Raw genomic sequence first — 15,728 nt, forward strand, 5'->3', positions numbered from 1 at the left:
CATGCCCAGGGCAGCATGATTTTGTCCCCGTAAATAGTGTTAATAAGTGCTCCAAGGTATCATTAGAATTCTCTTTGACTGGATTATATTTCAGGGTCTGTCTTCTCAGAGCATCTCTGGAAGACAAGGGAGTGCCGCCCTCCTGGACAGAGCTGTGCTGACTTCATTAGCGCGAGGACTGGAGGAGGGGGCAGGAGAGGGGGAGAAGGGCTGTGTGTATGTGAATTAGAGCTCTGAAGCCCAGGAAAAACATATTTCATTCCGAGCACAGTCAGGAAGCTGGGGCCATGGTGGCGTGGCCTTGGGCGTCTATTAAAGATGCAGGCACTGAACGGACACAGCAGAGAGGGGGCTGCAAAGGCAGGTGGTGACACAAGAGAGCAGATCCTCCAGGAATGTAAGTCCCAATTCTGTATGCAGGTGGCAGATAGGAAAATGGGCTGGGAGTTCCAGGGACCTGTTTGGGCTGCCTGCAACTTACAGGAGGAAATAAAGAATTGATGAGCTACTCTAATTTGTAAACACTTGTGGCAGATGAAGAATGGCTGAACATTTGGCACTGGGAACATTTAAACTGATACACTGACAAATGCACAGAGCAGCACACACCCAGCCCTTGACAGTGCACGACATATTGGTAAACAGACACACCACACCGACCGGCACACAGGGAACATCCATGCTGCCAAGTGACAAACATATCAGCAACACCCGCCCCCCCCCCCACAAATGCACAGCAGACTGGTAAATACACACCCTCCCCCAACAAATGCACAACCTATTGGTAGACACATGCCAACAAACGCACAGCATACTAGTAAACCCCCTCCCGCTCGACAAATGCACAGCACACACACACACCAGTAAATATGCACTCATACACTCACCCATACACTGACAAATGCACAGCATAGCCAGGGTGCACAAAGCAGTGCACCCTCACTGACACATTCACAAGCATAGTCACACACACACACACACACACACACACACACACACACACACACACACACACACACACACACACACACCAGCAGCAGCACTGGAAGGGGAATGTGTATCCCAGAGACCTGGTCCCTTGTGTGTTTTTGCTGTTTTTCTCATTCCTGTTCATAAAGGTCTGAGCTTAAGTAATGAGTTTTTTTCTGCGGGTAGATACACAAGTGTGCCAATGTAAATTGCTCCATTTGGAGGGCTAATTGCACTAAAAGGCAGCCTGATCTGTGGTTTTTCTCTATTTTACATTAGCAGCTGAGCTGTCAGATCTGAAATGGAAACTCATTTTTAAGGCTTTGCATTTACAGTGGCTTCAACAATGAAAAATGTTCCCTGACAGTAATAGAAGGCAAACCTCATTAGAGAAACTTAAACCAAAGCGGCACAGTGCTAAAGCCCTCAGGCTGCTTTCAAGCATCTTAAGAGGGAATGAGAGCATTTTTCACATGACTCTCTCCGCCCGCGGAGTGCACTGGCTCTGCTAGACTATTGCTGCACCCTCAGGAGCTGTACATCTGACATGCACAGAGTTTCAATGGAAATGGCAAATGGCTTTCTCTCAGGGGCACAGGCTGCTGAGCCGTTTAGGGGGCTGGGAGCCCATCTTGCTCCGAATTTGCAGCTTTCCCTCCCTCCCCTGGCAGCATCTCTGGCTTGTTGAAATTGCCAGGATATTAACTGGGGGCGGGGGCGCTCCTCGGGCTGTGACAGGGGCAAATACAGCCCAGCACAGTTAGTTACTCAGCTGCCCAGCTCTGATGCATTCCAGCCCAAGGATATGGAGAGAGACCTGACCCACAGCCTGCACATCGGTTACTCAAGCACCACATCGCTTGGTCGCTAAACCAGCTGCTGGTACCAACCAGGAAGGGCGGGGCCAGGGGCATCCTAGGCAGCAGCAAGTCATGTCTCCAATAGTGAGGACAGGGCAGAGCTCCAAACCCACAGAGCTCCCCTCCTGCACAGCCACTGCTGCTGCAAGGGAAGGGGCAGGTACAGGCTCCCCACTGTCACAGTGCCCCCTGCTGGGGGGGGGGACAGGGCTCAACAGCTACAGAACCCCCCCACACCAAACACACACACACATTCTCAAAGCACCCCCTGATGGGGGCAGGACTAAGCAGCTACAAGACCAGCCCACCAAACACACACACACTCACAGCGCCCAGCTGCAGGCTCCCATTTTTCCAGAGTTGTTTGTAAGCTGTGCAGGTGGGGCTGTGCCTGGCGGGGGCTGTGCTGTGAGCTGTTGGTAGGGGGCAGGGCTAAGGCTCTCTGGCCACACTCACTGAGCCCCGCAGGCTTGGCAAGGGCTGTCATCTCTTGTTAGAGACATAGCTATCACCTCCTCACCTTCTCCAAATGGACCAGCCAGGGCTGTGATGTTCCCAGCGCTGGAGTGGCAGTCAGGGCTCGGAGGGCTGCTAATTGGAACGGCTCGAAGGTCAGCACCATCAGTGCAGGTCACAGGCTCTGGGAGCCCTCCCTGCCTCCCTTTCAACGCCCCTGGACAGGAGCAAGTATCAGAGCAGGGGTGGGGAGGAGGCCTGACAGACACTGGCCAGGGAGGGGGTGGGGAACAGGGGGATGCATTGCACCAGGTGTGTGCAGGGGGGCGGGTTGTGAGCCAGAGACTGCATGTGTGTGAATCACAGCAGGGAGATTGTGCAAGAGCATGCGTGAAAGTGATGGACACAGGAAGTCTGTGTGTGTGATTCACCGCGTTTGTAACAGACAGCCGCCGTTTTGGTGGTAACTAATGAGCCGCTGGAGGTTGGCAGTGGAACGGCTGAGCTGGTGCTGAACACTCATTAGCACTAAGTGGAGACAATGACAAACCGGGTTCAGCACCGGTTCAGTAAGCAAGGTTAAACCTGTACAGTTCTAGGTAAAGCACGGACCCTCTTCACATAACACAAAATCAAGTGGTGGCTCAATGAAACTGAAAGGCAGCCCAACGGACACTGACAGCAGGGAATACTGTGCTATGCAGCAGATAATGAACCTGTGGAACTCCCCGCCACAGTACATCACTGAGGCCAAAAATTTAGCAGGATTCAAAAAGGAATGACGACCTCTAGTTAAGGCCACCTGACATTTCCCATTATGAGACCTTGTTCTCTGTTACTTATAACCCTGTCCAGTTTATACCATTCGGGCTGAACTTTTCCACATCAGTTTGCCTCAGGCTGAATCTTTTTGGAAAATTGCAGACATTTGTCAGAATGAGATTTTGCCCATGTTGAAAAGAATCTTAGATTGTAATGCCTCCTTGCGTTGGAGCAGGGCCTTGTAACTTGGCGACAGCAGGGTGGAGATAGGGTTGCCCTGGTGTCAGGGAGGAGCCTTTTGCCATCCCCAGGAAAATTTATCCAAATTGGGCCGAGTTAAGAACCTCTGAAAATCTGTCTGCACATGCTCAGTAGAGACATGTTAGAATGCAGCAGCCAATTCCCTCTGCACTGAGCATATGCTCCAGCCCCTCAGAGCTCAGACTGCCAGTGCCCCTGTGTGTCCCCACAGAAAGACGTGCGTGCTCCAGCCCAGGCTGCGGGGGCTGAGCAGGACTTTTCCTGCTATCGTCCTCCAAAGGTGCTGTGGTGTGGGGCACCGGAATTGAAAACAGGCGGACTGTCTGTCCTGGGCCCTCAGTGCCCCACTGTGCCCAGGCAGTGAGGCTGGGAGGAGAAGGAGGAAGCAGCTTGACCAGAGAGTGCAGCTGAGCGGGGGGGTGGGTGGGAGGGGAGGCAGATTGGTATGGGGTGAGACTGGGACAAAGGGCCAGGGAGAGTGGGGGGATGGGGACGTGGAGACGTGTGAGACTGGGCCTGGGATGTGGAGCTGAGGAGGGATGGGAGAGGGAGAAAATGGGACTCAGACTGGGACAAGGACAGGCTGGAACAGACTTGGGCAGGGAAGCAGGAACAGAGAGTTCATCACCTCTAGAGCATGTTGCTCTTAGAATGTGGAATAGAGCCCAGATTTCCTGTCTCTCCCAGTTCCTCTGTGCCAGCGAATAGCTCTGAAACCCACTGGCAAAGTGTGTGTCCCATCCCCCTCTAGCGCTGGCCCACACAGAAGATAACAGACTTCTACTGCCATCAGTCATTCCATTAGCCTGAGGGCAGAGGTCTGTGTGATGTAGGGTTACCATACGTCTGGATTTTCCCGGACATGTCCAGGTTTTTGGTCCTCAAATCCCCGTCCAAGAGGAATTTCCAAAAAGCCGAACATGTCTGGGAAAATAGGGAGGCATGGTAAGGGGACCGCCTCCTCCCCGGGGTTCAACATTCCCGGCTCCTGCCGCTCTCCCCAGCGCAGCAGCAGCCAGAGCCCGGGAGGAGGCAGCTGCGAGCTGGGATGCCGCTGGCCGGCAGCACTCTGCCAAGGCGGGGGCCAGGCCGGAGCCACTCGTCCGGGGCCGATGTGGCCAGGGGTGCTCGGCCGCTGGCCAGGGCTAGGCCAGGGGTGCTCGGCTGGAACCGGGGCCCGAGCCGAGCCGGAGTCGCTGGGACCGGGGATGGGACTGGGGATGCTCGGCCAGCGCCGCTCGGCCAGGGCCGGGCCGGAGCAGCTCGGCCGGGCCAGTGGGGCCGGAGCTGCTCGGCCGCTGGCCGGAACCGGGGCCCAAGCCGAGCTGGGCCGGAGCGACCGGGGCTGGGGGTGCTCGGCCGCCGGCCGGCACCGCTCAGCGAGGGCCGGGGGTGCTTGGCCGCTGGCCGGCGGCCAGAACCGGGGCCCGAGCCGAGCCAGAGCAACCGGGGCTGGGGTGCTCAGCCGGTGCCCCAGGGCCCGAGCTGGGCCGGAGCCGCCAGGGCCAGAGCCCCTTGGCCAGCTGCCGGAGGGAGCCGCTCGGCTGGGGGGTCCGTACTGGGCCGCATCTCCTCGCGCCCCCCCAGCCCCAGCCCCAGTCCCAGCTTACCTGCTGCCTGCCTGTTTCAGGCTTCCCATGAACATTTGATTTGCAGGAAGCAGGGGGGGGGGGGGGGGGGCGGGGGGGGGGCATTCAGGGAGGGGCCGGAGTTGGGGCTGGGACTTTGTGGAAGAGGCGGAGTTGGGGCGGGGCCAGGGCAGGGAAGGGGCGGGGTTGGGGCAGGACCGGGGGCGGGGAAGGGGTGGAGTTGGGGCGGGGCCGGGTCCCCTTGGAGTGTCCTCTTTTTCAGGGGCTCCAATATGGTAACCCTAGTGTGATGCATCTAAAGGTTCCAATCCTGCTGATGTCCCACATGGGGATCAATACAGTGCCACATGATGGGATTTCTGTTTTGTCAGTTTGGATTTTTTTTAAATCTAACAAATATACATAAACCCACCTATGTTGTCAGAATGGTAAGATTGCAAAATCAAGCACTCAAATGTTAGGAAATACCAGACTGAAGGTTGCCTGTGGAACCTTAACTTGGCCTTGTGTGTGTCTACATTATGACACAGTCTTTAATTGCAAGATCAAATACTATTTTTCCACAGGAGCCCTGCCTCCTTCATTGCACAGGATGGCCTTGCTCCAGGAGTAAATCAGGGTTGTGCAGCTCTCTGTAGAAACCCCTGCCTCATCTGTTGCAGTAGGAGGAAGGGGTGTAGAGAATGAGGCAGGAGACTGCAGGAAAAGCAAAGACGGTCTCATGGTTAAGAGGCTGTCGAATACCAGGGCGAAACAAAGCCACAGTAAAAGTGTTTGCAGACAGTGAGTAATGCACAGCAAAGCTAGGTTCACAAACCTGGCTCCCATCTGTGGTTTCAGCACAAAGAGCCCTGCAAGCCCCCATAATTCCCCCTCCAGCTCTCTTTCCCGGTTTGGGTACCATGATCATCACTGAAGTATCCGGGGGGGGCGGGACTATCATTCCCCAACAGGCAGCATCACATTGCTGGGCAGCAAATCAGGTGAAGCATCTGCTGTAGGCCAATGGGGGAAGCAGGATGGCGATATCTAAGCCTGGACCAGCAGTCAGCTCTTCTCCAGCAAACCCTCTACTCCTAGGCCTGGCTCCTTGTCGGCCACCTTCCCTGTTGGCCTAGTCTTGACCTCTCCTCCTCCTCCTTTTCCATCCAGCCCTGCATGCTCTGTGCCCAGCCGACAATTTGGAGTGTGGAGAGTTCCAGAGTAATTGGAAAAGGCGTTTCTGAGTTAGGAGCCTTTCGGGGAAATGGTGGTTTTTCACTTTTTGTTCTAACGTTTTTGTCCCTCATAATTCAAGCACAACTTGATGGAAAAACTTGGCCTGTGTTTTATTGTAGCTTTCTCCGGGAGTGAGGCTATACAGCCTCCATTCTGTTCCCATTTCAGACTTTATCAAACAAATTCCATTAGGCTGAATTCAGAGTAGCAGCCGTGTTAGTCTGTATCCGCAAAAAGAACAGGAGTACTTGTGGCACCTTAGAGACTAACAAATTTATTAGAGCATAAGCTTTCGTGGACTACAGCCCACTTCTTCGGATGCATATAGAGTGGAATAAATATTGAGGAGATATATATACACACATACAGAGAGCATAAACAGGTGGGAGTTGTCTTACCAACTCTGAGAGGCCAATTAAGTAAGAGGAAAAAAAAAACTTTTGAAGTGATAATCAAGATAGCCCAGTACAGACAGTTTGATAAGAAGTTGGCCAAACCGGACAGTCTCTACGCAAAAGAATTCATGGACACAAATCTGACATCAGGAATCATAATACTCAAAAAACAGTGGGAGAACACTTTAACCTGTCTGGTCATTCAATGTCAGACCTGCGGGTGGCTATCTTACAACAGAAAAACTTAAAAAACAGACTCCAAAGAGAGACTGCTGAGCTGGAATTGATATGCAAACTAGACACAATCAACTCAGGATTGAATAAGGACTGGGAATGGCTGAGCCATTACAAACATTGAATCTATCTCTCCTTGTAAGTATTCTCACACTTCTTATCAAACTGTCTGTACTGGGCTATCTTGATTATCACTTCAAAAGTTTTTTTTTTTTCTCTCTTACTTAATTGGCCTCTCAGAGTTGGTAAGACAACTCCCACCTGTTTATGCTCTCTGTATGTGTGTATATATATCTCCTCAATATTTATTCCACTCTATATGCATCTGAAGAAGTGGGCTGTAGTCCGCGAAAGCTTATGATCTAATAAATTTGTTAGTCTCTAAGGTGCCACAAGTACTCCTGTTCTTTTTTCATTAGGCTGAAATTTCCCCTGCTTGGTCTCAGCCCAAAGTTGACATTTTATGGAAAAGATGAGCAAAATCATTTGAGCCACTTTCCAGTTAAGCAAGGGTAAAACCAAAAACCATCTTTCTCTTTATATTGGGCCTGCACTTGCATGGGTCACAAGCAGCAGCAACTGAAAATGTTGAAGCAGGCTTGTTTTGTCCTTGGGAAGAGAAATAAGATTGGTTGTGCAGTGTTACTGGGATGAACAATGAAATTCGACACTTTCATGCACCGTAGAATATTTCAGTAGAGCTGCTCAGGAAACGGGTGGGTTTGTTTACATGGATGTTTTTCATGGGGAAAAAATTGCTTTGTGTTGAGAATTTTCTCCCACATTTTTCAGGTTTTTGGTCGCATTACTGAAAATGCAACATGATGAAAATTTTCAGCTTTGGTTTTTTGACAAACAACCAGCAAAATTTCCTTGAAAACGGACCTTAGTGCAGAAATTTCTGTTTTGATTAAAAAAAAATTGGTCAAAAAGTCATTTTGAATGAAAAGTGCTGCTCGGCTCTCACTCTTTTGATCCAGTTTGACACTGGCTTTTGTAAAGCTGCCTTTGTTAAGGATTCCTCAGTCAACTATGTGTTTGCCTCCAGCAATTACACCTTTGTTCAGTGTGCTTCCATCCAGATTCCTGTTTGGTTATCATGGGTGCTTCCATGATGGACATTTGTTAAAAACTCTCCTCCACTAATGGTGGGAGGGATAGCTCAGTGGTTTGAGTATTAGCCTGCTAAATCTAGAGTTGTGAGTTCAATCCTTGAGGGGCCACTGAAGGATCTGGAGTGCAATCAGTACTTGGTCCTGTTAGTGAAGGCAGGGGGCTGGACTCAGTGACTTTGCAGGGGGCTGGACTCAGTGACTTTTCAGGGTCCCTTCCAGATCTATGCGGTAGGTATGTTTCCATATATTATTATTATTAAATGGGGTTCATGCCCTTCTTGACTGCTTTATGGTGTTTAAAGAGGACCTATAAGGGGAATTCAAACAGAAAGTGATTTTTCCCTGCATTTATATTGACATTAGAAACTGTTTCTGTTTTTTGTGGAAAACTCTACAGATGTCTGGTGGGTTTCCAACATTATAGGGACCAAGGGAGTGGAGCTTAAGCATTCAGGATGGATGGGGAGTTTTAGTCAGTCTGTTTAAAACCCTCTTTACTTCGTTCAGTTTTATGAATACTTATTTAACTCAAACACCTTAGAAACAGTAGATAGAAAAGATCTATTTGTTAAATATTCACCCCCAACCTGTCAGTTAAGGGCTAAGAGAGCCCCCAATCCAAGAAGAACTCACACAAATACAGCCTTGACATGCCTGATTAGTCCTAGGCTAAACACAAACCGATCAATTACTCACCCACCCTTCCCTCCTTCCTTCCTTCCTTCCTTCTTTCTTGAACTATAAAGGTGCTAATGTAATGCCAACAGACCCTGGTCATAGTTGGGAGGTATCAAACCTGGGATCTCTGAAGCTTAGTGCATGAGCCTCTATCCATGAGCTAAAAGCCAACTGCCTGTTAGCTAAGGCTGTAGAGCAGACTCATTTTATCTTTCTCTCTCAGTGATCTTGGTGCCACTGGATGGGACAGAACACCACAAGCAGAAGGTGTGTGGGTTACACTAACAATGGGGTGTAGGCCGGGCAGTGGGCCTGGGACGTCACAGACAGCGTCACCCTTCTGAGCACAAGCAGGTTAGGGTTCCATCAGCCCCAGCGTCTCAGCAGAGGTGACATAGCCAGCTGACCATGCTGCTTCATAGGCTCCAAGCCCTACTTCTCTGTCCCAGGCCCTGCTGCTGCTCCCTCAACAACAGCTCTGAGGGTGCACGAGACCAGAGACCCCAAGAGCAGCCCTGACTTCTGCCCTTGAGCCTTTCCTCACCACCTGGGGTCCATTCGTCCCAGTTGCTTCAGCCCTGGCGTAGGTCCTTTGAACCTCTGGGCCCTAGAGACCATTCCAAGTCCCACACCCTCTCCCTCACCCACAAGATCATGCTGATGAAAGTAGTCTGTCCCAGGAAAGGTGGGAGCCGGAGAAGGGATGGGGCCAGCCTCTATCAGGGCAGAGGATGTTACTGGCACAGATCTGGTCAGGCTGACTGACAGCCACCCCACCATGACAGCCTCCATGTCCCTGGATGTGCAGGTGTTTTAACAGCAGAGTCCTGTGGCACCTTATAGACTAACAGACGTATTAGAGCATGAGCTTTTGTGGGTGAATACCCACTTCGTCGGATGTATTCACCCACGAAAGTTCATGTTCCAATATGTCTGTTAGTCTATAAGGTGCCACAGGACTCTTTGCTGCTTTTACAGATCCAGACTAACACGGCTACCCCTCTGATACTTGACAGGTGTTTTAAGCCTCTGAGGCCTGAACACAGTCCAGCCACTGCCCCGTCTTGGGGTCCCTAGGTGCTTTCTCAGGGCACAGATTCTCTGTCTAGCACCCGCTCTAGAGAGCTGGAACCTGCTCTCCAGCTGCCCAGCCCCTGGGCTGACTTCTGACCCTTCAGACTGTTAGACCCGCTCTCTCCCAGAACCCCGCCTGCACTGTGAGCCTGCCGGGTTACAGGTGAGCTCTCTCTGGGGACACGCAGCAATTGTCAGGTAGATAAGTTGCCCAGAGTCTAACACATTGTTGCTCTTTTACTTAACAGACAAAGCACAGAGAATACAGAATATAGAACACAATGAACATCCTACCCGCAATGTCATCCCTAGCTCACCCTTCCTGGGGAGACCTTGGGGCCCATGTGGGCTAGGCAGGGTCCCCTGCCTCAGGAGGCTGCTACATGCTGGGTTGTTTCTCCCTCCCCTTGAGCGGGAGAAAAAAGGTCAAAGGCCCCAAATAGCTCAGCAACTCCTTCCTTTTATAATCCTCCAGTCTCCTCTGTCAGCCTTGCCAACTTCAACAGCTGACCAGAGATTCCTGTTGGGTGATTTCATGGCCAGGGCCCTCCCTTGACAAACCAGTTCTCCTGGTTGGAAGCCAGTCTATTGTTTAGAGCTATTCCATTTTGATGGGAGAGCACTTAACATTAAGGACATCTTTTGTTATCCCTTTGCCACCAGCCTTTGAAATGGCAGCCCAACATGGAGGAGAACAGAAATCAGAGAAGGCAAAAGGCTGCACCTTCAAAATGGAGTTTGCAGCTTGATAAAAAGAGAGAGTTCATAATCTCACCAGGAGTACACACCTTCCCCAATTGGTCACAACTGCGCCCCTTCCCAGCCTCTACACACCGGGGAAGAGCTACCAGCTTTTCCAAGGGGTCCCTTAACTTGTCAGGATTAGGGCAACTAGGGTTTCCAACTTTCTAATTGCACAAAACCAAACACCCTTGCCCTGCCCTCTGGCCCCGCTTCTCCAAGGCCCCGGCCCCACTCACTCCATCCCCCCCCCCCTCCGTTGCTCCCTCTCTCCTACCCTCACTCAATTGCTCATTTTCACTGGGCTTGGACGGGGGTTGGGATGCCAGAGGGAGTGCGGGGTGCAGGCTCTGGGAGGGAGTTTTAGTGTGGGAGTGGGCTCTGGGCAGGGACAGGGGATTGGGGTGTGGGAGGGGGAGGGGGCTCTGGGCTGGGGATGAGGGTTTCAGGGTATGGGAGAGTGTGTGGATTGTGGGCTCCAGGAGGGCATTGGGTGAAGGAGGGTCTCAGGGCTGGGGCATGGGTTTGGACAAAGGAGGGCATCCGGGGTGCGGGCTCTGGGTGGTGCTGACCTCAGGCAGCTCCCGGCATGTAGCCGGCATGCAGCCGGAGGAGCCAGGGGGCTATGTGTGCTGCCCGCAGGTAGTGCCCCCACAGCTCCCATCGGCTGCGGTTCCCAGCCAATGGGAGCTGCAGAGCTAGCACTCAGGGCGAGGGCAGCACAAGGAGCCCCCATGGCTGCCCCTGGGCCTAGGAGCCGGACATACTGGCCACAGCAGGCAGGGAGCCTGCCTTAGCCCCGCTGCGCTGCTGGCTGTACTTTTAATGGCTCAGTCAGCAGTGCTAACCAGAGACTCTAGGACACATTGATACTGAGTGGACAGGCTCCATCCCAGGGCCAGTGATCATGTCCAGCACCGCGTGTGTTCCCTTGTCATGGTTCACACACACGGGTGACCTTCGAACACCCTCACCTAGTGAGCTGGCTCACAGGAGCACAGCCTCCTCAGGGTTAATTCGGTCTGTCTAGGCATTCCTCTCGCTCTCCTCACTGTGCTGGCTCGTGCGATACACTTGTGCTGTCGGTATAGCGTGTTCCCTTTTACCGACACTGTGACTGAGTGAGCATTGCGAAGTCTGGCTTCCCACCCACTCCATCGGTAACATTTATAGGAGCCAATCTGGACTCCAGATGGGCCTTAGCTTGTTTGCCTCAAGAGAGGCTCTCACACCTTCAGAAGGCAGTGTAATTATTGGGGTTACTCTGTACCCAAGCCCCTGAGGTGCCCGTAGCATGTCCAGTGCGCCGCGTCTCAAAGCCAAGCACTTAGGTGCTTCAGCTGCTCAGCCTTGCAGGCACTAGCCCTGGCCTGGTGGGTCTCACTAAACATTCAGGCCCAGGGCTCAGGGTAGGGTGACCAGACAGCAAGTGTGAAAAATTGGGACGGGGGGTGGGGGGTAATAGGAGTCTATATAAGAAAAAGACCCAAAAATCGGGACTGTCCCTATAAAATCGGGACATCTGGTCACCCTAGCTCAGGGAAAAGTTTTTACTAAGACAGAGTGCAGACACCCAAGGTGCAGAGGCTTAACAGTAACATTTCAAAGTGAGCAGCAGGTAGCAGCAGTTCCTGGTTGGGTCCCTGGGGCTTTCCAGTCCAGAGTCAAGGCCCTTCAGCGCTAGCACCTGGGGTGTCCCTCCAGTCCATGGTCTATTCAAGCAAATATGCATTTGCAGGTTTCCATGCAAGGTTCAGTGTCTTTCATTGGGGCCCTCTGCCCTGGCTCCCTGCCCAGCCCCAGCTGCTCCTCATAAGCCCCACAGAGACCTGCCCCCAGTTACAGCCCGTTCCACACACAGCTCTGTCCACAGGTCCTGGTGCATCTCCCCATTCCCGGTTGCCATGCGGGCAGCTCCTGCTCCCAAACAGAGCCTGGCCACTTCCTGGTTCAGGACCTTCTTCCCCTTAGCTGGCCATGGCCACCACCCAAGAGAAGGGGAAGGGGAAGTGCAATAGGGAGAGGGCTTATGAGAAAGCTAGTCCCTGCTTAGCCAGGAGGGAGGCGATGTACAGTGGGGAGGGGGCTGGTGAGAGTTGTGGTTCCCAGCTGGCTTTGCAGCTCTATCACAGCAGCTTCAGCAGGAATGTTTGCAGTCAGAAGTCAGGTCTGCTCTTCCTTTGGCTGCCAAGGTGAGGGCCTGGCATACTCATGGGAACCTGTCTGCAAAGCTGGGTTAGCTTCCATGGCACAGTCTCAGCTCATCTCTCTGATGCCAGGGCAGCAGGATGCAAAGTCTCACAGACAGAATGGGCAGCAGCACTGTTGCCTCGGCACCCCTGTATGCTGAGAAGGAACATGTGGCACCTGTGCATGGAGAATGTCCACTGATGGCACAGCTGGCTGGTGTGAAGAACCTGCCTCTCTCCCGCTGCTGCTGTTCTGAGCAGTCGGGACCAAGTGCTGTGCTAACAGACTCTGAAGTACAGGGGGATGTGGGGGAGTTCCTTCTGCCTTGACCACAGGGAGCTTGCAGAGATTGCAGTTGGTTTGCAGACATTGTACCCTCAGCCAGGACACAACACTGGGGTGTTTTGCTCAAAGGCAACAGGTGTGGGTTCTTCTGAAGCAGGGACAAACCTAAGTGACACCTTTTCCCCTTTCCTTTTCCTTATGGGGGATTTGTCAGGATAAGACCTTGATACCTGGCCATGTCCAGTCAGCCCAGATCTTCATTGCCCTTTCCAGAAATGCTCCATCTGTCCTGCCTCTGGGGCCAGACTTTGTGTCTCAGGAGAAGGGCCAGATGCTGCAGCCTCATCCCCTAGCAGCTGGGCTACTGGGCATTAACTGGAGCAATTTTCCATTTGCAGAAGATATTAGTAGAAAGAGGTTGTTGGGATTCAGAAAATTTCCCACCAGCTGTTGTGACAAAAGCCTTTGGGGACAGGCAGAGAGACTGCACCAAGATCTTGCCTGATTCCTTATTACAGGCGAGTCTCATCTTACGTGGGGGTTCCGTTCCACGATTAGCGCGTAAAGCAAAAACCACGTTTAGTCAAAATTACATTGAGTTGAATGGCGGGCGAAATCGCCCGCACTACAAGTACAGTATTAAAATTATTATTTTTCTCTCTTTTTTTTTTTTTTTTTGCCGACCACGTAAAGCTGAAATCGCGCATGTTAAATGCACGTAAGATGCGACAGACCTGTACTGAGAGACTCTTTCATCCCTGGGGATGACTGATCTCTCTGTCTGTCTGTGACAGTGGCACACTAGCAGCCATTGCAATTTATCTTGCTCCTGTGAAAGGCTCTTTGATTATTTCTCACCCTTATAGGGGTCAGTGTGGCCATCCAGAGAACACCTGTCACGTCAGTAACCTGTCTTTCCCGCTCATGAAACTGGAGGTCTCATCAGGCTGTGAGGAGGTGAAGAAGCCCTGGGGATGATGAGGAGTCGCCCACATGTTCCTCTCCAAGCTGTTGTGCCAGCCTCCCCAGTACTTCTGCTGCTCTCAGGGTTTCCAAGGTGTGTGCTCATCCCTGATCCATGCTTGTGACTCCCCAGACAACTGCCCTGCCTTGCATTGGAACATAGCCTGTGCACTGAGAACTGGATGGCAGACCACAGTGAAAAAGCCAGTTCCCATGAGGGCAAAGAGATAATACAGGGGACCTGGCATGGACAGTGCCATTCATCTTGGGGACACAGCTAACCAACTCGAGGGTGACAAGGAATGGGGCTCTTCTAGTTAGTTAGTATTGTCTCAGTGACCGGAGTGTGCCACCTGCGCTACAGACTCACAAAATACACACGGTCCTGCCCTGAAGAGCACATGACTTGGCTGCAGACACAGCACATGGGGCGGGGGGGAGCTGGGGGATGGACCACGACGAGGTCATGCCCTTATCCGGCTGTGTTCTCAGCGTGTTGAGTCCCACTAGAGACACACACACACACACACACATAGACAGAGACACACACACTCACAGCGAGACACACAGACACTAATACAGACACACAGAGACACACTAAATAGACACACAGATACACACCAAACACATGCACATACAGAGACACACACACACTCACAGACACTAACCCCCCTCTCCCCCAAGAAGAAGAGCTGTAGACCTAGGGTTACCATACCTAATAAATAAAAAAAGAGGACCCTCCGTGGGGTCCTGGCCCCGCCCATTTCCCACCCCAGCCCCGCCCCAACTCCACGCCTTCTCCGCCCCAACCCTGCCCTAACTCCGCCCCCTCCTCCCTCCCACTCCCAGCCACGCGAAAAGGGCTGCCCGAGCGCTACTGGCTTCACGGTTTGCCGGGCAGCCCCCAGACCCTGCGCCCCCGGGCAGCGCTTCCCCAGCGCAGCTGGAGCCCGGGAGGGGAAGTGCCCAGCCGGGTTTGCAGGGTTTGGAGGCTGCCCGGCAAACCGTGAAGCCGGTAGCACTTGGGCTTCGGGCAGCCCCCTTGCCTCCGGACCCTGCACCCCCAGCCAGGCACTTCCCCTCCCGGGCTCCGGCGGCGCAGGGTCCGGAGGCATGGGGGCTGCCTGAAGCCGGTAGCGCTCGGGCAGCCCGGCTCTTAAACAGAGCCGAAGAGTCAGGGGAGGAGCACAGCCTCCAGCCGCGGCGGCTCTGCTCCTCCCCTGACTCTTCGGCTCTGTTTAAGAGCCGAGCTGCCCGAGCGCTACCGGCTTCGGGCAGCCCCCATGCCTCCAGACCCTGCGACCCCGGCCGGGCACTTCCCCTCCCGGGCTCCGGCAGCGCAGGGTCCAGAGGTATGGGGGCTGCCCAAAGCCCGTAGCACTCGGCTCCGAAGAGTCGGGGAGGAGCAAAGCCGCCGCGGCTGGAGGCTGTGCTCCTCCCCTGACTCTTCGGCTCTGTGTAAGAGCCGAGCTGCCCCGCGCTACCGGCTTCAGGCAGCCCCCATGCCTCTGGACCCTGCGCCGCCGGAGCCCGGGAGGGGAAGTGCCCGGCCGGCGGCTGGGGTCCGGAGGCAAGGGGGCTGCCTGAAGCCCATAGCGCTCAGGCAGCTCGGCTCTTAAACAGAGCCGAAGAGTCAGGGGAGGAGCAGAGCCACCATTTTCCCGGACATGTTCGGCTTTTTGGCAATTCCCCCCGGACGGGGGTTTGAGTGCCGAAAAGCCGGACATGTCCGGGAAAAAGAGGACGTATGGTAACCCTAGTAGACCTGAAGCAGAGCTCTGTGTGGCTCAAAGCTTGTCTCTCTCCCCACCAGCAGCTGGTCCAAAAGCAGCTATTCCCTCCCCCCAGCTTGTCTCTCTCACATCCTGGGACCATCGCCATCACGCTCCAACAGCACCGCAGACATACAGAGTCATTTTGTGTTCGGCTTCTCCTGCT

This window comes from Chrysemys picta, chromosome 8, assembly GCF_011386835.1.
Source record: "Chrysemys picta bellii isolate R12L10 chromosome 8, ASM1138683v2, whole genome shotgun sequence".
In the NCBI taxonomy this organism is placed as follows: domain Eukaryota; kingdom Metazoa; phylum Chordata; order Testudines; family Emydidae; genus Chrysemys; species Chrysemys picta.